At 42.4% G+C, this 25,384-nt stretch overlaps 1 protein-coding gene across 5 annotated transcripts in view; it reads left to right on the top strand.

The window, feature by feature from the left end:
* The first annotated feature begins 1,226 nt into the window (after window positions 1-1,226).
* Window positions 1,227-25,384, top strand: part of LRRFIP2 (LRR binding FLII interacting protein 2) — a 110,128-nt gene continuing 85,970 nt past the window's right edge. For all 5 annotated transcript variants that reach the window (XM_052636216.1, XM_052636202.1, XM_052636208.1 and 2 more), the window contains exon 1: window positions 1,227-1,475. The gene's annotated coding sequence lies outside the window, so the exon portion shown is untranslated. The remainder of the gene's footprint in view (window positions 1,476-25,384) is intronic.

Raw genomic sequence — 25,384 nt, 5'->3', positions numbered from 1 at the left:
TTTAGTTTAACTGAGTTAGCAAAACACGTCATTAATCCTTTTATTCAGATCGTAACATAGTATGATCTTTTGGGGACATTAAGCCCCTCTTGATCCCAGGTAAAAACAAGTTTCAATATTTGTTCACAGGTCTGAGAAAAACAGCGACATGGAAAGAGAAAGAGCGCGAGGTTAGAGACTTTGTCTTTCCAAGGCTGATGGTATGAGAATCCTCCTGCCATGAAGCCACCTGTTGGTGTCTCTCTGGCTAAAGACCACAGTTCCGTAATCCACGCCTCCCTCGCAGTGCCACACTCCAGCCCTCATGAACTCTGAAAGGTGAGCAAGCCTTCTGAAATCGCAGGGGTGGGCAGCACACAAACAGCCCTTAGAAGGTATTCGAGCCAGGTTCTTAACATGGAATCATGGGCTTATTCAGCGGGTCCTGGAATCTACTACTGTCCCGGATGTAAAGTTGTATCGAAGTGTTTTGTGCCTTCTTCTCAGGAGGCTGCCCAACTGTCACTTCCCTCTGGAGGTCTTCTCCTGCCAGAGGTCTCGCCTACAGGATCTCTCATCACTTTGTGTATCACCTGCGGAGTCTCACCGCAATCTGTCATTACCTTATTTGCTTAAATCCGTCCACCCCACTAGAAGATGAGCTTCCCAAAGAGCAGGACCTCTGGTCTTTCTCCAGGGCCCTGAAGCTGGTGGATCTCGACTGAGACTCTCGGACTGAAGGACAGCTCCGAATCCATCAGATATTGAACGGACTCTCTTTTCCCCCCAGCCCCGCCCCCAGCATTCTTCACCGGAAATCATTTCAAAATCATTCATTTTGGAAATAAAGCTTCCAGCGCTTCGACCGCACCCACCCACCTACGTTCCAACGGTTAGAACTGCCGCCCCGGCCCACTCACCCAAGCCCTCTAGGCCGGACAGTTTAGAGGTGACCGAGGCAGGGGTAGCCGCCAACGGGCACGCGCATCAGTTCACATTCCCGCCCCCCGTCCTGGGGGCGGAGGGGCGGGGTGGACCGCGCGGGCCTGGAGGAACCACCTCAGGAGGCCGCCCCAGCCACCACCCTACTCGGGGTCCCGAGTCTCTTCTGCGGCTGCACGCAGTCGGCCGCGGGGGATTAAGCCCGTCGCGCAGCGCGCGCCGCCGCGACCACAAGTACTTCCGGGTGAGCGGGTCGCCGACCCTGTGGCCCCGCCCCTCCTCCGCCTCCGCCGCCCGCCGATCGGGCTGCGGCTTCTCCCGGGGGCCGGTTCCCGCTGTCTCAGCCGCGGCGCCGAGGGGACACCGGCGTGACTGGCTGACCGGCCGTAGGCGCCGGGAGCCGCCGCGTCCTGCCCGGCCCGCCTGGCCGGGGACCTGGGACCGAGTCTACCTTCCGCGCCCCTCGCCCTTAGCTCCGGCAGGCTCCCGGTCGGCGAGCCGCGCTCCGGCCCTTCCCGGCGGCGCCCGCAGCCACAGCCCGCGCCCGAACACAGGTAAGGGCCGCTCCTCCCGCCAGCCTTGGCGGGGAGCGGGGCCCCCGCTTCCCGGCCTCTGCAGCTCGGCGAAGTCCGCGCTGCCGCCGACCTCTGCTGGGGGCCAGGCCCCCTCCAGCGGGCCCCGGGGTTGAGGTCGCCCCCTGCCTGCGGCGTCCTCGGGCATCACGCCGGGTCTCGAACGCGCAGCCTCGATCCGCGAGCGGGGACGGCGATACTTCCATTGTGGGAGAAATGAACTCGGGCCGCTGTCTCTGCTCTTTGGGTGCTAGGGCTCCTTCTCCCTCTCCCCGACGCACCACTCCCTCGGTCTGTCCCCGGCCAGCCACCCGGGGAAAGGTGTCAGGCTGGTGGAGGGCGTAGAGCTTGTATGGGATTTTTTTTTTTTTCCCCTTCCTCCTTGACCCGAACTGAATGAAGCAGGAGCAAAACAAGCGCTTGTTAGGAGTGTCAGGGTTAATGCTTGACTACGGCCAGGCGTTATTCACACCCAGATTGTTAAGTTATATAGCTCCAGCCGGGCCTGCTTCTAGTGCCCGTGGGTGTGTTGCTGGAAGCCAAAGGACCTAAGGAAACCCATCTCTTGTTCTTTCTTCGACGGGGAGGGGAAAAAAAGTTCAAGTGTTTGCTTTGCTTTTTCCACCGTGGGATATACAAATATCAGGCTGTGGAGACCTGGCCAGGGAAATAATGGGATCCTAAACTTAAACTGCTTGTAGCTCTTTTTTCTTAGAGTTTCCATTTAATGATTCAGCACTTATGCCCTAAAAAGAAAAAGTGAAGTGTAGGTTCATTGATTGAAGGATGAGTGTGAGAATAACAGTGTCCATTACTTTTTCACGGCATCACAGTGGGAGGAGAATGGGGATGCGGTAGTGGAACCAGAGAGATGGAGGGCAGGGTGTGGATGAATCAGGTCTTAATTAGTGTTTAAAATAAGTGTTTGAAGATTAAATGTTTATTTTGGGGATGCATCTGTTTGGAGAGGTGCAATTGTTGGAAAAGGCAAAGTGCTGCAGATAAGTGTTACTTGGCAGGGACTTGAGGTTCGCTGTGGTTAGACGGTCTTACAGAATTAACTTAGTTTAACCAACTTCATGCTGTGTTCAACACATGTAGAGATGATGACTATTATACTCATGTAGAATAAGAATTTCAGAAAGTGTGATTCATTGAGGAAGTTAGGTCACTCGCTGTGTGAATGAATCATTGATAGGGTTCTTAAACTTGGAATAGAGGAAAGTTTCAGGTTTGTTACTGCCTGTTTAATTAGATACCTTCACTCCTAGGAAGTGTTGCATTGAGGTTTTTGTTAGGTTTGTTGCTTCATAATTATTATCATGAAGTATGGTAGAGAAACAAATAGTGGACTTTTGCAGAAGCTTTAGGATTTAGAACAGTTAGTTCCTAAGTGGATTGTTGTGATTTTACCCACTCCAGGAAGATAAATGTCTAGAAACAAAATAAATGTCAGTGAAAAGGACAGCTACCATCATTAAGGTAGGAAAAAGTTCACTCAAAGAATCTGCAGTACAGAGAACAAGCAGTCTTTTGAGGGAAAGACCTTACCCATTTGGGAAAATCTGCCCTTAAAAAGGTGGAATGAGACTTTATACGTGCTCAGTTGTGTCCAGCTCTTTGTGACCCAGCGGACTTTAGTCCACCAGACTCCAGAGTCCAATCCGTGGAATTCTCCAGACAAGAATACTGGAGTGGGTTGCCGTTTCCTCCCCCCAGGGCATCTTCTGACCCAGGGCTCTCTCTCACCTGCCTCTGCTGCACTGGTGGGCGGATTCTTTACCACCGATCCACCTGGGAAGACTATACAGAGCTCCTCTTTCAGTTCTGTCATAGAAGAAAGTGTATATTAAAGTAGTGATTCATTATGGGAATGAATTCATCTTAAATTAGAAATAACTTTTTATTACTGGAATGTAACTTGATCATCTTTGGCTTGTAAAGTGTTGCTAAGCAAAATGACTTTGAATCACAGAGTTCTTGATACTCTTAGCCTTGATTTCTTCTGTTTTTGGAAATCAGCTCATTTTATGTTGATTTATAAAGAACTTTATAGTTAATTATCAGTTATTAAGTAATGGTAAATATGCCCTGTTGATCTTGCTTAGTAAATTCTTTTAATTCTTGAACTAAATTTTGGCATTTTATTTCCTTGGATATCCATTCTTATATTCAGAGTGTTCCCTAATATTGCTTTTGATTTTTGTCCAGCTAATAGTGAGTTTCAGTTTCCAGTTGAACAGAGATTCCCTTTCGGAAAATCCCTTGTGGAAACCACCCGAACTGACAGTCCTGATGGGTAGATTTGTAAGAGAATCCTTCTTAGGTCAGGATTTAAGCATCTCCACAATGAAGGGAAAAACTGATTCGGAGAATATGTTTGGCAAAGTAGATTCTTTTTCTCTCAAAACAACAACAGATCTTCACTAGAAACGAGAGGGAGCAGTTTCTTGCAAAGCTCTTTGTGAATTGTTTACCCTGCTCCTAGTGTGAAGAGGAACAGAATCAAAGATATATTGGCGGGGGGGGGGGGGGTAGAAATCTCCCTGCACCATGTTGGGAATGTTGATGAGGATCATTTTAGAGGAAACACATTCTGTCCTCACCACAGGTTCACTTTCCATCGTACCTACAAATAGGCGGTTGCATAGAGGTTTGCCTTTGCTTTCTCTCTGGAGAATCTGAATGGAGAGATGGTCTTTTAACTGGAAATACACACCACCTTATTCAGTTAGAAATACAGTAAAAAGTTTATGACCATCATTCAAAACTCAACTTGTAAAACTTCAGAAAGAAGAGTTGAGCAAAATTTACCCTGTGAGTAAAATAACGTTGCCCTTTCCTCCACTTTTTCTTTTTAAGATGATAGGACACCATTAGAAATGATTTGTGTTGCACATTGTGCTTTCACTTTAAAAACTTTTTGGCCTTCAATAAATTAAGGCAGACTTAAAAGGAATCCAACACTGGGCTAAAAACGGGGTTTATTGTATGCTGACGCTCCTTCATTTGTTCTGTTTTACCTCTGTTTTGATTGGGGGATGGAGAAGGGATTCTGTTTCTTGTGGAAGCTCTGAGCTTTGCTCCATATGTGTGCTTTTGTTTTGGTCTAGAGATGGGAAGGAGATGGCAATGGCACCCCACTCCAGTACTCTTGCCTGGAAAATCCCATGGACGGAGGAGCCTGGTGGGCTGCAGTCCATGGGGTCACTAAGAGTAGGACACGACTGAGTGACTTCCCTTTCACTTTTCGCTTTCATGCATTGCAGAAGGAGATGGCAACCCACTCCAGTGTTCTTGCCTGGAGAATCCCAGGGATGAGGGAGCCTGGTGGGCTGCCGTCTATGGGGTCGCACAGAGTCGGACACGACTGAAGCGACTTAGCAACAGCAGCAGCAGAGATGGGAAGAGCGGTAGATAAGAAAGAGTACAGATGATTAAGAAGAGGTGGGAAACTGGCATCCGCTGAAGGAGAGTGCTCCCCTTCTGGCTTCAGTAGTTGTTTGTAGAACTTTTTAAAATTGATAAAACATTTTAAGAGAAAATGTCCCATAGTGAAAAGGAAGTTTCCTTTCCACGATAAACTAGGCTTGACTCCCTCTGCCACCCGACTCCGTAATCCAAGCACTGGTTTCCGGTTAATGGTTTCCTGTGTGTCTCTCCAAAATTTCTCTTCCATATATAATCTCCTGTGTTTAGAAAAAAAAAATGCCCTGTCCCTTTCATTCTGACCTTTGATGTGTCTTAGACATCATTCTATATTAGCACATATGTCCGTCTGTTTTTCCAAAAAGACTAGCTGACCTGTCTAATGTATATGAAACAAAACTTGCTCATTTCCCACAGTTTAACATTCCCTGTTCAAGACATTTGGCTTCCCTGGTGGCTCAGCAGTAAAGAATCCGCCTGTCAGTGCGGGAGATGCAGATTTCCATCCCTGGGTCAGGAAGATCCGCTGGAGGAGGAAATGGCAACCCACTCCAGTATTCTTGCCTGGGAAATCCCATGGACAGAGGAGCCTGGTGGGCTAGAGTGCATGGGGTCATAAAAGAGTCGGACACGACTTAGTGACTAAACTGCAACAACAAGGTTGTTTTTAACTTTCTGCTAACACTGCTGTAATGAACAGCTCATATATAAGCCTTTGCTACAGTGTGTGTGTATATGGAATTTACTTCTGGAAGTGTGAGTGCAAGGTTGGGACTTAAATTGTGAAATTTTAAAAATTTATTTCAAGCGTATATTGGGATTTATTTTATAATAGAAATTACCTTTCCTCTTAACCTTGTAGGAGAAAAGAGCTGTTAATTACTTTGTATCCTTTCTATTCCTTGCAATTTGAAAATATACTACAAGTGTATTTTATAAGGTACTTTTAAACACCTTTGAGTGACAGCTGGGTGATTTTGTTCATACTGGTAAAGGCAGAAGGACTGTCCTTTGAAGACTGTGCTGTCATAGACAGGCTGCTTCATTTGTATTTGGTAATACTAGTTAAATGAGGGCCTTTTGTAGTAGCTTGATTGTTTTAGGATTTTATGACCAATATCAATTAAAAACATACACAGTTTCACTTCTTGCCCTGCAGAAGTCTGCTGCCATGTATTAGTCACATAGGAAATAAGTGACCTATTTTTTCGCTTCCTTTACCTTCCACATCCTAATCTATTTATAATAAAATAAACCTCTGTGGGGTTTGAGATCCAAAATCATTTTACAAACCAGAATGCTATTGATGGATTAATTTCTCGAGGCAGAAGGTAGGTGCAGATTTAGTCTTTATTCTGCAAAGTGTTCCTGAGCAGAATAAGGAAGATTTTCATTTTTAATTTCAGTGTTATACAGCTCTCTCAAGACTAGCAAGAGTTCAAGAATCTTTACTCTTTTGAAAGAAGAGACTGGGCAGGGGCGGGGGCGGGTAGGAAGTGCTGGGGAGCTAATGCATGAGGACAAAGTTGGAACTTGTGAGTGGCAGTTTCCTTGGCCGGTGCCCAGGGTCTATTTTGAGGCCTTGTCAAAACTCTCCTGACAGAACCTACCACATAACCACAATCTGTCCTGGCCCCACTGCAAGTCAGGAAGGCCTGCGGTTTAGGAAGATGGCAACAGAAGAGGGAGCTTATGAAGGACATTTGCCTTCGGAAGATTAAGGCTCAGTTTGGGGGTGAAAATGTGCTTAGCGTGCATGTCTAAGATCCAGGGTTTCTTGTTTTCCCTCTGTGCGGGATGAGCTTGATTAAGGAAAGCTAACGAGGGCAGCATTGTAGAAGAATGCACAAGGAAGAGCGCAGTCTTGATGTCATGTGTGGTTCTGAGTGTTTGGCAAGGATCCGTCTAATGCTCTACACCAGGGGAAAAACATTACTCTTACCCCAGTAGGGAGGCCATGCCCCGCATTGAAATAGTAGTCCAGTTCAGAGACCTTAAAAAGGATTATTGAGTTTATACAGGAAAATAAGCTTCTTCCCAAATTCTCATTCTCTTCTTCCTATAGAACTGTGCAGCCCCATGTATAATATCAGAAACTTCTCACTCTAAATTTTTGGTTTATTACCAGATGTTGTGTTCCAGCATAGCTGCCTTTCTGTACCAGATGCTTTCTCATGAAACCTTGGTGTTTCTGTACTTAGTGAGTAAAGTGCTTGGGTTTGACGTTTTTTAACTGATCTCAGAGCTTCTTAGGCCAGAAAGCTGTTAAAGAGCTTAGCGTGCCACTTGTTTGATCAAGGCTCATGTCACCATATTTATCCAAATCCTTGGTTAGAGTGGAGGTGGTTTGCAGAATTTGGCACACAGGCTGCATTTAGAGATGCAAAACCTGCAGGCGGTTTCCTTTCTTTTGCTTTAGAGTAGGCTGGCACTCCAGAAAACTGAGTTTTTCCTTTCCCTCAGAAGTTTGGATTGTTAGCATTTGATGATGAGGATTTATTTAGTATTCAGTGTGAGTAGAAAAAATAATCACTGTTTTTCTCTCTTCTCTCTTCTTGTTATCTGTCTTGTTCCTATTATCTTGTTATATTCCTTCCCTGCCTTCCCCTTCTCCAAAGAAAAGAGTGAGATGAGAGCAGAGCAGAGGGAGAGCAGAAAAGAGGTTGGGAAAACCTTGAAGTTCAAGAGCTTATCACGGTGTTTTTATTTTCTCAGAAGTAGATTATTAAAATCCTCCTTTAAAAATCACAGTCATCTTTTCCCATTGTTTTCAGTTTGAACCTTCTCTATCTTAGTTTTCCTTCACTAGGAACAGGAAATTTTTAACTGGTTTGGATATAAAATTACAGCTTTAGGAAACAAATTTAACTTTTAAGTTGTTCTGATCACTTTGTTATTCTTTCTACATCTCCCACTTTTCTCAATAGAAACATTTTAGCAGCTAGGAGCAGTTAAACTATGCTGTGTGCAGGGAATTGGGATGTTGAAGTGTTTATTTCTCTGTTAAAAGGTTTAATCCCTCATGGTAACAAAATTGTATTTATTGTGTTGTTTCTTGTATAATCACAACATAATTAGTAAGCATACATGTTGTTGCTAAATGATCCAAAGATTATGGGACTAAAAATAGAAAAACAATCCATTTAAAAACAAATTATTGATTTACCTCTGGCTGCACTGGGTCTTCGTTGCCGCACACCGGCCTTCCCTAGTTGTGGTGTGGCCTTCTCGGCACAAGCGTGGGCTCTAGAGCACAGGCCTCAGAAGCTGTGGCCCACAGGCTGAATTGCCCCCCCAGCATGTGGGGGGCCATGTGATTTCTGAACCAGGGATCAAACCTGTGTCCCTTGCATTGGCAGGTGGACTTTTGACCAGTGGACCACCCGGGATGTCCCAAGAAATCCGATTTAGATGAGGTGTTTTTCCCCATGTCCAGGTGGATAGTCAAGGAAATGAGAAGATTCTACCCTGCTGTCTTACTACACTCATCCTTTGCTCTCTATCCAAAGTGGTTTTTTAATTGTGGTAAAATATATGTAACATAAAATTTACCATTTTCAGCAATTTAAAGTAATGGCTGCACAACAGCATTCACGTTGCTGTGCAGCCATTACCACCACCCATCTCCAGAACTTTCTCCTCTTCCCAGAGGGAAACTCTCCACCCATTCAACAGTAATCCTCATTGCTCCCCAGCCCCTAGTAACCACATTCTGCCTTCTGTCCCTATGAATTTGACTGTTCTAGACACCTCATGTAAGTAGACTCATGGAGTATTTGTCTTATAAAATAGCTAGTTGATTTCCTTTGGCATAATGTCGTCACGGTTCATCCATGTTGTAGCATGTATGAGAATTTCACTTGATTTCAAAGCTGAATAATATTTTATCATATATAGATATATAACATATTTTGTTCATTCATCTGTTGATGGACCTTTGGGTTGCTTCCGCCTTTTGGCTCCTGTGAATAATGCTTTTGAACACAGGTATATATCTGTTTGAAGCCCTGCTTGCTTTTCTCTTGGATGTATACCCATAAGTGGAATTGCTGGATCATATAATAATTTTGTGATTATTTTTTTGAAGACTTGCCATGCCATTTTCTGTAGCAACTGCACCATTTTATAGTGTACAGAGGTTCTAATATCTCTGCATCTTTGACACACTTGTGTCAAAGATTCTCCCTCTTTGTTTCTTTCTAAAAACAGTAGCCATTCTAGTGGGTAAGTGGTACTATCTCATTATGGTTTTGACTTGCATTTCCATAATGATTAGTGATGTTGAGCATCTTTTCATGTGTTTTTTGATCATTTGTATATCTTTGGAGAAGCAGCTGTTCAAGTCCTTTGTCCGTCTTTGAATGGGTTGTTGTAGTTGTTGTTGAGTTTCAGGGGTTCTCTATATATTCCACATGCTAATCCCTTATCAGATATATGAGTTGCAAATATTTTCTCCCATTCCATGGGTTGATTTTTTTTACTCTGTTGATAGTGTACTTTAATACGCAAAAGTTTTTAGTTTTGAAGTCCACTTCCTCTAACTTTTCCTGTTGTTGCCTGTGATTTTGGTGTCCTCTTCAAAAAATCTGCTATATCAGACGTCAGAAGCCTTTTTGTGTATAGACAGTTTTAGCGCTTATATTTATTTATTTGACCTGCTAACAGGTAATTTCTGTATGCAACATACAGTAAGAGTCCAGCTTTATTCTTCTGCATTTGGATTTCCAGTTTTACCAGCACCAGTTGTTGAAAGACTGTCCATTCCCCATTAACTGATCTTGACACCCTTGTTGAAAATCATTTGACCATATATGCCAGGTTTATTTTTGTGCTGTTAAATTCCATTGGCCTCTATGTCTCTCTGTATGTCCGTAACACATTGTTTTGGCTACTGTAGCTTTCTAGTAAGTTTTGGAATCAGAAAGCGTGATGCCTCCTTTTTCTTCTTTTTCAAGATTGTTCTTGCTATTTGGAGTCCCATGAGATTCCATAGAAGTTTTAATATTAGGATAGGGTTTTCCATTTTTGCAGAATCTGTAGTTGGGATTTGTAGAGAGTACATTCGGAGAAGGCAGTGCACCCCACTCCAGTACTCTTGCCTGGAAAATCCCATGGACGGAGGAGCCTGGTAGGCTGCAGTCCATGGGGTCGCAAAGAGTCGGACAGGACTGAGCGACTTCACTTTCACTTTTCACTTTCATGCATTGGAGAAGGAAATGGCAACCCACTCCAGTGTTCTTGCCTGGAGAATCCCAGGGACGGGGGAGCCTGGTGGGCCGCTGTCTATTGGGTCGCACAGAGTTGGACATGACTGAAGTAACTTGGCAGCAGAAGCAGCAGCAGAGAGTACGTTGAAGCTGTAGGTTTCTCTGGGTGTTTTGATGTTTTAACAATATAAAGTTTTCCAGTCCATGAACATGAGGTAGCTTTCCATTTATTTATGTGTCCCTTCATTTCTTTTAGCAATATTTTGTAGTTTTCAGTGAACAGATCTTTTGCCTTCTTGGTTAGGCTTATTCCTAGTATTTTGTTCCTTTTTTCTTATCATAAATGGTGGTGTTTTTTTTCCTTTCCTTTTTAGTTGTTCATTCGGTTGTTAGTGTATAGAAATGCAGCTGATCTTTTGTGTTGATTTTGTATCCCTACAAATTTGCTGAATTCATTCATCCAGTTTTAAAAGCAGTTGCATTGCTTTCTGTGTTGTATAACAGAGTGCACAAATTTAGCAACTTAAAACAACACACATTTATTATCCTGCAGTTTCTTTGGGGGCAGGAGTCTAAGCGAAGTTAAACTGTCTTCTGCTTAGGGTCTCATGAAACTGCAATCAGCTCATGCAGTACAGTTTCATGGCTGGGCTGTATTCTCACCTGAAGACTCAACTGGGGGAAAAAAATTGCTTCTAAGCTCACTTGGGTTTTTGGCAGAATTAATTTTCTTGTGAAATTATGACTGAGGCTTCTTGCTTAATAGAAGTTGCTTGGTCATCTGTAGGCTGTCTTCAAGCTCCTAAAGGCTGCTCTCAGCTTTTAGGGTCAACCTGAAGTTCTTGACCCTCGGATGTTCTGACCACTTCATCAAAGCATCAAGGAAAGCCCAGGGCGATTCTACAGGCTAGACGGCCCCATGTAGTGTGATGTAATCATGGGAATGACGTCTTGGAACCTTTGTCATAGTCTGTTGGTAGAAGCAAGTCATGAGTTCTGCCCAGTTTCCAAGGGAGGTGTTCACACAAAGATGTAAACGAGAGTGGGAAACCACCATAGCATCAGCCATAACTGGTTACAGAAAGCACATATTTGATAAACCTATTTTAGTGTAAAAAAATATATGCACTTAAGAGTATCTTCAAATGGTGGAAAACTGCTGGTTTTTAATCATTGTTTTGTAGTATTTTTTTCATTATTTGTTCCTACTTCTCCCTGCAACATTCTAGTTTTGCAATTTTAAATCAATAGTTGTGTCTTCCTTATAACTAAATACTATTTACAACTTAAGCCAAGAATTAATATCATGATTGTTTCCTTTCTTGTTTAACTTTCTTTCCCACCCCTCCCCCCTACCCTGAGATTTAAGGACCTTTTTTTTTGGAGGGGGAGAGGGTTTTCTAGTCACCTTATTTTCCCCAAATGCTCCAATAGATTTTTCACATGTCTACTCTTTCTAATTTAGTAATTTGTGGTTTATTTGTGAAATACCTATAGAGAAATAGAAAACAAAAATACAGTTTCAGGAAGAATAATAAAATAAGCACCTATGGTCTCACTACCTCGGCCAAGAAGTTGAACATTCAGTATCCTCAAAGTTTCCTGTAAATATTCTTAAATGGCAGCTCTTTCCCCTCCCAGTAATTATAATCCCATTTTACATGGTAATAACTCTTTTGGAAACATTCCCTGCCTTGCTCTGTAATCACATACCTTCCTCCAAATATGTATTCCTGGTCAATTTGTGACTTAATTTTGAGAAACTGAATGGTTTGATCACCTTTTTGTGTCTGTCAGGTTAGGCTAACCTACTGTAACAAACAACACCGAAGTCTCAGTAGTTTAACACAGTAAAGCTTCTATCTCACTCCCACTGGCAAAGGAGTAGCTGGTTCCACTTGGTCACCTGAGGACCCAGATCACTTTCATCGAGTGACTCTGCTTTTCCATGGGACTCAGAGACTTTCACACTTGCACTGAACTCTCCGCCTCTGGCTGACAGATTCAAGGGCAAAGAGAGGGAGTGTGGTGGGTTCCATGGCACGTTTGGTGTGCCTGGACTAGTACGTACGTCATTTTTGTCCACATTCCATGAGCCAGAATTTAGTCGAATAGCTGCTCCTCATGCGAGGAAGGTCGTGAAACGTAGCATGCGTGCGTGCTCAGTTGCCCGGTCATGTCCGACTCTGAGAGACCCCATGGACTGTAGCCCATCGGGCTCCTCCGTCCATGGGATTCTCCAGGCAAGAATACTGGAGCAGGTTGCCATTCCCTTCTTCAGGGATCTTCCCGACTCAGGCTTCGAAGCCGAGTCTCCTGCATCTCCTGCATTGCAAATGGGTTCTTTACCACTGTGCAACCTGGGAAGCCCCAGAAATGTAGTGTAACTGTGAGCCAAAAAGGGAAATGACTCGATGAACAGTAGGCCGATTTCTACCATAGTATTTATCCCTAGGCAGTATCTATTTTGACAGCTTTGAAAAACTGAATGGCAAATATAAACCTAGTTAAGAACAGAAAGGTCCATGTTGCTACTATTAAATGAAGGCTGACAGGAGCAGATGAGCTGAACAGAGTCTTTCTTGAATCCTTTCTGCTAAGTCCTAGGGAAAGTTTGCTAATAAGTCCTGAGAAACCCTAAGACTCATCACAGTCAGGGCACCTGGTGGAGCTGAAGTCTTTACAAGGTATTAAGTACCAAGAAGAAATATGGTTGGGGAAGTACGCTGTTCTCTCAGGCTCTTCCTGCTCTGTTAGCAGTAGGTAAAAGTGGAATATATCCATGGTGTGAAATATGGCCTTCCTCCCATCTAGGCAGCTGAGGGTGGAACCCTGGGAACTTTACCAGTGTGGGGTCAGGAGAGACTAAATTCAGATTAAAAGCCAGAGCCAGCTCAGCTCATATTAAAAAGAAGTCTCAAAGGCTGTGGAGATTTGGGCGATGCCGCCCTCTATTATGTCTCTGGAACCAGTGGCTGCTTCAGTCTGTAGCTTTCTCCCTGGGATGCCCATCACCCTGGGATGGCTTGATCCCGTTCACCTCTTCGGTCTTGGATTTATTTCCTGTATGCTATGTTTCCTCCTTTTTGATTTTCTTTTATTAGAGAGGTACCTTTAGTAACTTATTAACATAGGGTGTAAAAGATAAATTTTTTGAAAACGTGGGTAGCCTGAAGTCTTTTGTAATCAAGTTTGAGAATAGACCCTGGGGGAGAAAATGGCAACCTACTCCAATATTCTTGCCTGGAAAAATCCCATGGACAGAGGAGCCTGGCAGGCTACAGTCCATGGGTCACAAAAAGTCTGGCATGACTGAGTGACTAACACACACACACACACAGCCGAGCATCCGTGCATGAGAACAGACCAGTGTGGCTGAGCTTAAGCCACACGGGGGTCTGTAATTTTCTTTCAGGAATGTGAAAGCATCACTCTATTGTCTTCTTGTTGCCAGAATTATTTTTGTTCCCGGAAGACTGAAACCATTCTAATTGTTAATCCTTTATCTGTGACCTGATCTTTTCATCCCTGGAAAACTTGTAAAATCATTTTTGTTCGCATGCTTGTAATTAACTATAAGAATTCCCTGTGAAATACCTTGGTGTAGATTCGGGACTTGTGCATTCTGTAGGCCTTTTGAATCTGGTGACTCATGGCCTAAACTTCAGGAAAGTCATTACTTTCTAGAATTAGTCTGGCTGCAGTGGATCTTAGTTGCAGCATGTGGGGTCTTTGGTTGTGGCATGCGGGACTAGTTCCCTGACCAGGAATCAGACCCAGGCCCCTGCGTTGGAGAGTGGAATCTTAGCCACTGGACCACCAGGGAAGTCCCAGATAAGTTATTTTATTAATGATTTCTTTTTCTTTCTGTGTGCAAATGTCAGCGTGTGTGTTGGGGGGTTGGGGGTAGTGGATGAGCAGGTATGGGAGGGTCTGTTCATTTTTATAAAAAGGAGCCCACCAAGTGTTGGTATTGCATCTCTTATGAGCAGAAGTAATGTGTCTGGAGTGGCCCTCATTGCCTGTGTCTTTGGATTGGAGTGGCACATGGATCACCGACTCTCACAGCTGTGCTCTCTTCTCTAATCCTTCCCTCACGAACACTGTACTTACATCATATTTTATCTGTTGACTTCTTTCTTTTATGAGCCTAATCAGTACCTTGCCTACCATTTCAGAGAATTATTTTTTCATGCATTGGAGAAGGAAATGGCAACCCACTCCAATGTTCTTGCCTGGAGAATCCCAGGGACGGCGGAGCCTGGTGGGCTGCCGTCTATGGGGTCACACAGAGTTGGTCATGACTGAAGCGACTTAGCAGCAGCAGCAAGACAAGTTTAAGCTACACAAACCTGACCAGCATGGCCCAAGAGAAGGGAAATGTTGGCATCTTCATTTCTGCTATAAAAGTGCTTTGTGTCACCACTATTTTTCCCCCAGTGGGTGAATGCATGGTGGAAGAATCATAGGGATCTAAAGAGAAACCCAGAATTTCAAAGAATTTTGCACTGGTCTAAACATGTAGAGTTGAACATTGATGTCTTACCCAAGACTTGGTAACGTTAATGGTTACTTCTTTGTTCTAATTGGCAGATACCTTATTCTTCTATCATATTTTGATTTTTACTTTTTTTCATGAAAGTATTTCAGTTATAATTACACATATTTCAGAAAGAAAACACATCCTTGTAAGTTTAGTAGGAGAACAGGTAGTTCTTTTTAATGTTGCTTCATACCTAGGATAAGATCTGATACAGTGCCTGAAGAACTGTGGACAGAGGTCCGTGACATTGTACAAGAGGCAGTGATCAAGACCATCCCCAAGAAAAAGCAATGCAAAAGGGCAAAGTGGTTGTCTGAGGAGACCTTACAAATAGCTGAGAAAAGAAGAGAAGTGAAAGGCAAAGGAGAAGAGGAAAGATATACCCATTTGAATGCAGAATTCCAGAGAACAGCAAGGAGAGATAAGAAAGCCTTCCTCAGTGATCAGTGCAAAGAAATAGAGGAAAATAAAATGGGAAAGACTAGAGATCTTCTTCAAGAAAATTAGAGATACCAAAGGAATGTTTCATGCAAAGATGGGCACAATAAAGGACAGAAATGATATGGACCTAATAGAAGCAGAAGATACTAAGAAGAGATGGCAAGAATACACAGAAGAACTATACAAAAAAAGATCTTCATGACCCAGATAACCGCAATGGTGTGATTACTCACCTAGAGCCAGACATCCTGGAATGCAAACTCAAGTGGGCCTTTGGAAGCATCACTATGAACAAGGCTAGTGGAGGTGATGGAATTCCAGCTGAGCTATTTCAAATCCTAAGAGATTATGCTGTTGAAAGTGTTGCACTCAATATGCCAACAAATTTGGAAACCTCAGCAGTGGCCACAGGACTGGAAAAGGTCAGTTTTCATTCCAATCCCAAAGAAAGGCAATGCCAAAGAATGTTCAAACTACCACACAATTGTACTCATCTCACACACTAGCAAAGGAATGCTCAAAATTCTCCAAGCTAGGCTTCAACAATACATGAACTGTGAAATTCCAGATGTTCAAGGTAGATTTAGAAAAGCCAGAGGAACCAGAGATCAAGTTGCCAACAACCGTTGGATCATCAAAAAAGCAAGAGAGTTCCAGAAAAACATCTACTTCTGCTCTATTGACTATGCCAAAGCCTTTTTTAAAATAATATAAATTTATTTATTTTAATTGGAGGCTAATTACTTTACAATATTGTATTGGTTTTGGCATACAGCAACATGAATCTGCCACAGGTGTACGTGTGTTCCCCATCCTGAACCCCCTTCCCACCTCTCTCCCCTGCCAAAGCCTTTGACTGTGTGGATCACAACAAACTGTGGAAAATTCTTTAAGAGATGGGAATACTAGACCACCTGACCTGCCTCTTGAGAAATCTGTATGCAGGCCAAGAAGCAAACGTTAAAACTAGACATGAAACAACAGACTGGTTCCAAATCGGGAAAGGAGTACATCAAGGCTGTATATTGTCACCCTGCTTATTTAACTTATATGCAGAGTACATCATGTGAAACACCAGGCTGGATGAAGCACAAGCTGGAATCAAGATTGCCGGGAGAAATATCAATAACCTCAGATATACAGATGATACTACCCTTATGGCAGAAAGTGAAGAAGAATTAAGAGCCTCTTGATGAAAGTGGAAGAGGAGAGTGAAAAAGTTGGCTTAAAGCTCAACATTCAGGAAACGAAGATCATGACATCTGGTCCCATCACTTCATGGCAAATAGATGGGGGAACAATGGAAACAGTGAGAGACTTTATTTTCTTTGGTCCAAAATCACTGCAGATGGTGTTTGCAGCCATGAGATTAAAAGATGCTTGCTCCTTGGAAGAAAAGCTATGACTAACCTAGACAGCATAGTAAAAAGAGACATTACTTTGCTGACAAAGGTCCATCTAGTCAAAGCTATGGTTTTTCCAGTAGTCATGTATGGATGTGAGAGTTGGACTATAAAGAAAGCTGAGCATTGAAGAATTGATGCTTTTGAACTGTGGTGTTGGAGAAGACTGTTGAGAGTCCCTTGGACTGCAAGGAGATCCAACCAGTCCATCCTAAAGGAGATCAGTCCTGAATATTCATTGGAAGGACTGATGCTGAAGCTGAAACTCCAATACTTTGGCCACCTGATGCGAAGAACTGACTCATTTGAAAAGACCCTGATGCTGGGCAAGATTAAAGGTGGGAGGCGAAGGGGACAACAGAGGATAAGATGACTGGATGGCATCACCGACTTGATGGACATGAGTTTGCATAAACTCCGACAGTTGGTGATGGACAGGGAGGCCTGGTGTGCTGCAGTCAACGGGGTCACAAAGAGTCGGACATGACTGAGCAACTGAACTGAACATATCTAGTTAATTGGAAATAGAGAAAAATGCCTTCTCACAAAGTATGTAGGTCTGGTGTTAGATTAGATTTAGGTTTAGATTTGTGTTTGAAAATACCCAGCTCCCCACCCACCTACCCACCCACTTGTGGCTCAACCAAGATTAACTTTCGCCACGGGATTTACTTCTGAGTTTTGCTCTGTCACTTCTTTTGCTATTGTGATTTCAGGTTTTGGTTTTTTTTTGTATCAGTTACACCTTTTATTTCTGAAACATTTTACATTTTATAAAAACATACTCAGTATATCCACTTGATCTTTAAAATGACCCTTGTGATGGGAAAAGACGTTTAAATAGTTCAAGCCTTGTTCATTGAAAATCACAAAATATTAGAGAAAGAAAGATCTATATGAATGGCAAGACATTCCATGTTCATGTTTTGAAATGTTAATATTGTTAAGATGACACTGCTGTACAAATTGATATTGGACAGTGCAGAATTCAAGTTTTGGTGCAGAAATAGTCATGCCCATGTTAAAATTTATATGGCAAGATAAGGGACCCAGAACAGGCAATACAATCTTAAAGAGGAACAAAGTTGGAGGGCTCATACTTCCTAATTTTAAAACGTACTCTAAAGCTACAGTAATCAAGACGGTGTAATACTGGCATAAGGATATACATATTAATCAGTGGAATGGAATTGTGGGGCCAGAAATAAACCTTTACTTTTATATTTAGTTGATTTTTAACAAGGGTACCAAGACAGTTCAGGAGGGAAAGAACTGTCTTTTAAACAAATGGTACTGGAAAAAGCAGATATCCACATGCAAAAAGAATGAAGTTGGATCCCTGCGTCACACCATATAAAAAACTAACTCAGAATGGATTATGCAAAAGCTAAAGCTATAAAACTCATAGAAGAAAATGGAGTAAATCTTTGTCACCTTGGGGTGGACGGTGCTTTCTTAGCTATGCACCATCAAAGTCTTACAACCAAGAAAAAAATAGATGAATTGACTTCCTCAAAAACCTTTGTGCTTCAGAGAACACCATTCTCTGAATAGTGAAAGTGTATGTAGACAGGACTTCCCTGATGTCCAGTGGTTAAGACTCTCACTTCCGCTGCATGGGGCATGGGTCAGGGAACTAAGTTCTCACATGCCCTGCAGTGTGGCCAATAAATAAAATAATTATTTGATTTTAAAAAAAGAAAGAATACATAGAAATGGTATAGCTACCTTCTCTCTGACCTCTTTATGATATTAATTTTCCTATTGTACTCTTTCTTCCACTTATAAGGCAGTGATTAGTATGTACATAGTGCCTTGCAAATTTTCAGTAGATCTTCATTGAAAAGGGAAAAATTAAAGGTATATGATTTCTTTTATTAAAATTTCCTAATTTTAGAATCTCCTTCATATTACATTAGAAAATCATATCCTTATTTCACACTTCTACATTTTTCCTTTGTTTGGGGTTTTATCACCTTTGTTTGGGTTTTTTTGGTCACCTGAGCTTCTATTTTTAACCCTAGTACTTCTGCTGTTTTCTTGTTTTCTGCTTTATTTCACACTTTTAAGAGGGACCTATCTTCAATTGTATGTAATTTTCTCTCTCCTTCCCAGTCTCTGAACATGCGACCATACATTTCTGAGATAATTAAAGGTGTGGGGAAAGGCGTCCATTCAAATGGTACTACTTGAACATGGTTTACTTCTTAGGGCAAACTGAGAATGCAGCTGTTGGTAAGAGTGAACATGGTTTACTTCTTAGGGCAGACTGATAATGCAGTTGGTAAGAGTACATCTTCCTGATTTAGGCTCTGCACAGTTGATGATGTAGTATTATAAATCACGTTGAACGTACAGCCCGTTAGAGTTCGTTTATTGAATAACATTGTTAGCAAGGAAGGAAGTTCACCCCTGGCATGTACTCTTATGAAAATAGGAAATGGAAAGATTATTGGTTGTATTGGGTATATAAGAATACTATATATTCAAAATATTAGACTTCAAAAAACATTTTTGGCAGTTCTTAGGACGACTGAGTGTGGAAGTAGGAGATGTGGCTATACGAGTCTTTGACCTTTTATAGGCCTTGTATTTATAAAAGACGAGTTTAAATTAACCATTATAGGTTCTGATACTTTTCCTGAGATTTAGTTTATATTGCGTATCTCTCTTTCTTTGTCCTACCAGGCCCTCCAGTTTTGCCTTATATATGTATTTTTCATTTTTCACTCTGCCTCAAGTTCTGGGTGTTCCTTTTGTTGCTTTTGTGGGTTCCGGGTAATGGTCTCATCTAGATATTTCAGAATTGATGTCTTTGCAATCCCTCCCTTCCTTCCTTGGTTTTCCTTTCCCCCTCTCCTCCCCCTGCTCTTTGTGCCCTTCCCCCTCCTCCATTTTGTTTCTCTTTTAGTCCAGGAATTCATGTTCTCTTCTTTTCCCATAATCTTTCTAATGTATACATAACTATTGGTATTCTTCTATACTGTGATTACCTCTGCTTTCCTTTTTATTTCAAGGCAAGATTTTGTAATTGCAATTCCCAGTTACCATGCCTTTTGTTCATGTAGTCATCTACCTTTGTCAAACAGTTACTTTTTTCCCAGCACTTTACTATAAAAAAAAATCTCAAACATACAAAAAAGTTGAGGAACTCCCTGGTGGTCTAGTAGTTAGGACTCCACACTTGCGCTGCAGGGGCCCAGGTTTGATTTCTGGTCAGGGAACTAAGATCTCGCAAGCTGCATGGCACAGCTGAAAAAAAAAAGTTGACAGAGGTCTGTGAATACCTACCACCTGTATTCTACTACTAATATTTTATTATATGTTGTCATCCATATAGTCCTTTATCCATTCTTCTCTCTATCCATTATTCCTTATTTTTGGATGCATTTCAAAATAAGTAGAAGGTATCAGTACACTTCTGGAGAAGGCAATGGCACCCCACTCCAGGACTCTTGCCTGGAAAATCCCATGGACGGAGGAGCCTGGTGGGCTGCAGTCCATGGGATCGCTGAGAGTTGGACACGATTTAGTGACTTCACTTTCGCTTTTCACTTTCATGCATTGGAGAAGGAAATGGAAGCCCACTCCAGTGTTCCTGCCTGGAGAATCCCAGGGATGGCGGAGCCTGGTGGGCTGCCATCTTATGAGGTTCCACAGAGTCGGACACGACTGAAGGGACTTAGCAGCAGCATCAGTACACTTCAACTCTAAATGTTTCAGTATGTGCATCATTGACTAGAGGTCAGTATTTGTTTGAAGGTCCTTTTCTTTTGAGGTGGTGCATAGAGATATATGCACAGATCTTAAGTGTACCATTTAATGACCTTTGTCTTTCTAAGTCATTTTGTGTTCTAATAAGGTGACCAACACACATTATACAGTTATACCTCTGAACTTGTGTATTCATTCAGATTTTCCAAAAAAGACTTGGAATACCACAGAGTACCTTAAAATGTTTTTTAGCATGGCCAGTGATATCACAAGAAGCATACTGGTAGAAGCAATTTTGAGGACACTTCTGTTTAGTTAAAAATAAAAAATTTTAAAGAAAGGCTAGAATACCCTTTTGTCAGCTTCATAAGCTAAATATGTAAAAGAGCTAGTTAGTTCAAGACACTTGAAACATTTTGTCTGCTAAGTGCTTGCATTTATCTTAACTCACTTGAGCCTCAACATTAGCCATGTCAGATAGTGGGGACAGTTGTTATTTCTGCTCTTTGGGTGAAGAAAGGAAGGCGTAGGCAGTGGGAAGAGCAGAGCAGCAACTGGTCACGCAACCAGCTCAGAGCCTCTGGCTTTAAATCTTATCCAGTGGCAGCAGCTCCAGTCACTCTAATTTCAGTTCAGGTGCCATTCTGGATCTTGGGATTTGCTTATAAGTAACTACCAAATGTTTTATTGTATGGACTTGGGTTACCTGTAATGACAATGCTGACACAAAAGACTTAACGCCAGTATGTTGAATTCTCTATGATGAAATATAATACGTATGATATAAGGGAACTGCAGCCATCAGGATCCAGAACTAAGTGTGCTATATTTAGCATATGACACACTGATATTCTGTTCTCATAAAAGTGAACTGTATCATGATTGAAATGCACTTAATGTGGCAAAACGCCTGTTTTTCAGAAATGTATTGCATGAGAAACTTACTGGAGAAAAGAAAGCCTTATTGATATATCTGTTTTGGAAGGTTTCTATTTCACAGCACCCTTTCTTTCCTTTAGGTAGACAAATACTTAATGACAAAACCATCTGGAGAAGATCAACTTGACATTGGATAAAGGAGTTCACAAAAATGCAGGCAGTTTTGTTCTTGTCAGGGGGTGTAAATGTTTAGCTCTGGGTTTGGTTGATAGCACTAAGGAAAAGCTGGAAGAAATTAACATGGCTCCCAAAGAAAACTGTTCTTGAGAAAACCTCCTTGGAATAGAAATTTACTTTAGAATCCTTTAGAATCAGAAACTGGAAATAATTTATTTGAGGTCACCTTCGAGTCTATCTTTAATTTTGTCATTTCATTGAAAAGTAGTTTTCTATTGTCTATGCCAGAATCCTTATTTCTTTTAAGGCTTCCCCCTGTCGGTGATGTAGACTCTTCCAGAGTTATTAGAAGATGGTTGCATTGGAACTGAAAACCTTACATTTTTCTGATGTCAGTAAGGATGTCTACTTACAGAATACAAACGAAGTAATTTTTTCAAAAGCCCTCAGTTGTTTTTTTGAAATAGGTAATGACTGATCTGCCTCGTGTGCAGATGAAAAAGGTGGCGGGATCTGGCCAGCTGTGCATGAGAACGTCTGGGAGCCCTCGTAGATGGCTCTCAGAGGACACGGGAGACAGGAAGTCGTCTCCGCTTCCTCCCTGTGATCCTGCGCCTCTGTCCTTTTCGCTGTCGACTTCCTCTCAGGGTGGCTTAGCCTGGAGCTTGTTGAAACAGTTTTGGTTTTTAGGCATTTGTAAGAAAAGATCATTCTTTTAAAACTTTGGTTTATGTAATGTATTTTTGGCGGTGTGGGTCTTTGTTGCAGTGCACTGGCTTCTCGTTGCAGTGGCTTTTCTTGTTGCAGAGCGCAGGCTCTAGGGCGCTCGGGCTTCAGCAGTTACGCGCAGGCTTAGTTACTCCATGGCACGTGGGGATCTTCCTGGATCAGGGCCCAAACCCATGTCCCCTGCATTGGCAGGCAGATTCTTTACCACTGAGCCACCAGGGAAGCCCCCTAGAAGAGATAATTATTTATGTAAATCTGTGTGCTAAGGAATATCCTGGCAGCTCTAAGGTCTAAGGCAGAGTCTTAGTTGAGAAAGAAGGAAAATGGATTATAGGAAAACAGGAGAAAGAAATCCTCTATTCAGAAGCATGCCACTGGTGTTGGTGTCAGATAGCGTGTCTCAGCTGGGTAGCATATTGGGCCTGATTTGGGTGCAATCCACTTTGGGGCCAGTTTATTCTCTGATATGAAAGCTTTTATTTGTAAATGCATCTCTTTCCCCCCAATGCTATTGAAATTTTAGAGAATCAAGAAGAAAAAACCTCACTCTTCTAACAAAACTACTGTTAAACTTTGCTACAGTTCCAGCCAAATCTTTCTCTCTTCTCTATTTTTGTGTGTCTGGAATTGGAAAATGCCTATGTTTTGTATCCCACTTCTGTGAAATGTCTTTCAGTGAGTCCTTGGACAGTCGGCTGAAGGGCAAATATTGGATGATCCCACAGAGCATCAGCTAAATTGTCACTCCAGTCTGAAAAGGAGCCTTCTGTTGCATGCTGCTTTTCTCTCAGTGGGTGACTGGTATTTATACAGTATTACTATTAAACAAGTGAATGATCTTTAAAGTGGTGCTGAGGCTAAGAATGATGGCAGATTTCGGGGGGAAAAAAAATCGTCTGTGCTTTCCAGAAATTGTCTTGCTTTGTGGCTAGGATTTAATCAGGTGCTGCCTTCAGATATACATTCTTATTTTTTTTCCCTTCTGTTTCCATTTAAATGATCCTTTTCTTACATCAGTTCAATCGTTCAGTCATGTCAGACTCTTTGCGACCCCATGGACTGCATGGACTTTCTTGTATAGAGGTATATTTTCTGTGGCAGAATAATAAAACTATTATCAGTCTTCATTCTGATTGACAAACATAACAGGCCAGCTGTGTAGGAATAAAAAAAAAAAACGGAGTCAGCTAAGCTAGGAATGGCCTGAATTTTCAGCAAAGAGAACTTTTTTGGGCAGAATGAATTGATGAGTTCTGTTTTATTTTGCTTGGATCAAGTAAGTTCATTCCAATACATTAAAGTCACTTATACTTTTAATATATTCAGTAGTGTATTCTATTAGGACAAACTTACTTGAGGTTTTTTTTGTGGCTTCTCGTCAAATGAAATTTTGCCGGTTTATGTGTTATTTATTCTGTTTACTTGTGTCGGGCCTTGGTTGTAGCACGCGGGATCTTCTGTTGCTGTGCACAGGCTCTCTAGTTACGCCCTGGGGGCTTCAGTAGTGTGGCTCATGAGCTTAGTTGTTCCATGGCTTGTGGGATCCCAGTCCTCCAACCAGGGCTCAAACTTGCGACCTCTGCATTCTAGAAGGCTGATTCTTAACCACTGTGAACCACCAGGGAAGTCCCTCGCCAGTTTATTTTGTTAAAGCTAGGAAAAAACGAATGGATATTTCATTTAAAAAGCTACCTGCCCAGGAACATGTATAGGAGAGAAGGACTCATGTAATTTGGGATGCATTCTCTCACTAGTGTCTTTAATTTCAGATACCCTGTGCTAGAAAGATTAGATGGTCTTTGTCGTCCTTGTTATTTAATCCTAGCAGATGACTTTTTTCTTCTCTCCTTTGTAAAAATACATCTGTTTTATAATAACAATAATAATAGACCCATAGACATATTCTTAGTCATTGGCCTATCTCATCACTGTTTTTTTCATCACTGTATTTTTAACACCTCCCATAGTACCTACCTGGCAATAGCAGGCATTCAGGATTTGTTGCCCTAGACGTTGGTTGTCATACTGTTCATGGGCTTGTTCTCAAGCCAAGAACACTGGAGTGGTTTGCCATTCTCTCCTCCAGTTGACCACGTTTTGTCAGAACTCTGAACTATGATCCATCCGTCTTGGGTGGCCCTCCACAGCATGGCTCATAGTTTCATTGAGTTACGCAAGCCCCTTTGCCACAAGTCTATGATCCATGAAGGGCAAAGGTGAAAAAGCTGGCTTAAAACTCAACATTCAGAAAACTAAGATCATGGCATCTGGTCCCATCACTTCATGGCAAATAGAAGGGGAAAAATTGGAAATAGTGACAGACTTTATTTTCTTGGGCTCCAGAATCACTGCAGACAGTGGGTTCAGCCACAGAATTAAAAGACGCTTGCTCCTTGGAAGGAAAGCTATGACAAACATAGGCAATGTATTGAAAAGCACAGACATCATCTTGCTGAAAAAGGTCCATATAGTCAAAACTACGATTTTTCCAGTAGTCATATACAGATGTGAGAGTTGGACTGTAAAGAAGGCTGAGCACTGAAGAATTGATACTTTTGAACTATGGTGCTGGGGAAGACTCTTGAGAGTCCCTGGGACAGCAGGGAGATCAAGCCAGTCAATCCTAAAGGAAGTGAAAGTGAAGTTGCTCAGTTGTGTCCAACTCTCTGTGACCCCATGGACTGTAGCCTACCAGGCTCCTCGGTCCATGGAATTTTCCAGGCAAGAGGACTGGAGTGGGTTGCCATTTCCTCCTCCAGGGAATCTTCCCAATCCAGGGATCGAACCCGGGTCTCCCGCATTGCAGGCAGACGCTTTACCATCTGAGCCACCAGGGAAGATTAATCCTAAAGGAAATCAACCTTAAATATTCACTGGAAGGACTGATGCTGAAGCTTCAGTACTTTAGCCACCTGATGCGAGGAGCCAACTCATTGGGAAAGACCCTGATGCTGGGAAAGATTGAAGGCAAAAGGAGGAGGAGGCAGCAGAGGATGAGATGGTTAGATAGTTATCACTGACTCAATGGACATGAGTTTGAGCAAAGTCCAGGAGAAACTGAAGGACAGGGAAGCCTGGCACGCTGCAGTCCATGGAATCGCAAAGAGTTGGACCCGACTTAAAGACTGAACAACAGATGTTGTTGTTTATTGCTGATTGCAGAAAAATAAACATTTTTTTTTTAATGTGGTAACTTCCCTGGTGGCTCAGTGGTAAAGAATCCACCTGCCAATGCAGGAGGCACAGGTTCGATCCCTGGTTTGGGAATAGCTCCTGGAAAAGGAAATGGCAACCCGCTCCAGTACTTCTGCCTGTAAAATCCCATTGACAGAGGAACCTGGCAGGCTGTAGTCTGTGGGGTTGCAGAGT

The sequence above is a fragment of the Budorcas taxicolor genome, chromosome 1 (genome assembly GCF_023091745.1).
Source record: "Budorcas taxicolor isolate Tak-1 chromosome 1, Takin1.1, whole genome shotgun sequence".
Classification (NCBI taxonomy): domain Eukaryota; kingdom Metazoa; phylum Chordata; class Mammalia; order Artiodactyla; family Bovidae; genus Budorcas; species Budorcas taxicolor.
This window is presented reverse-complemented; position numbering and strand designations above follow the sequence as displayed.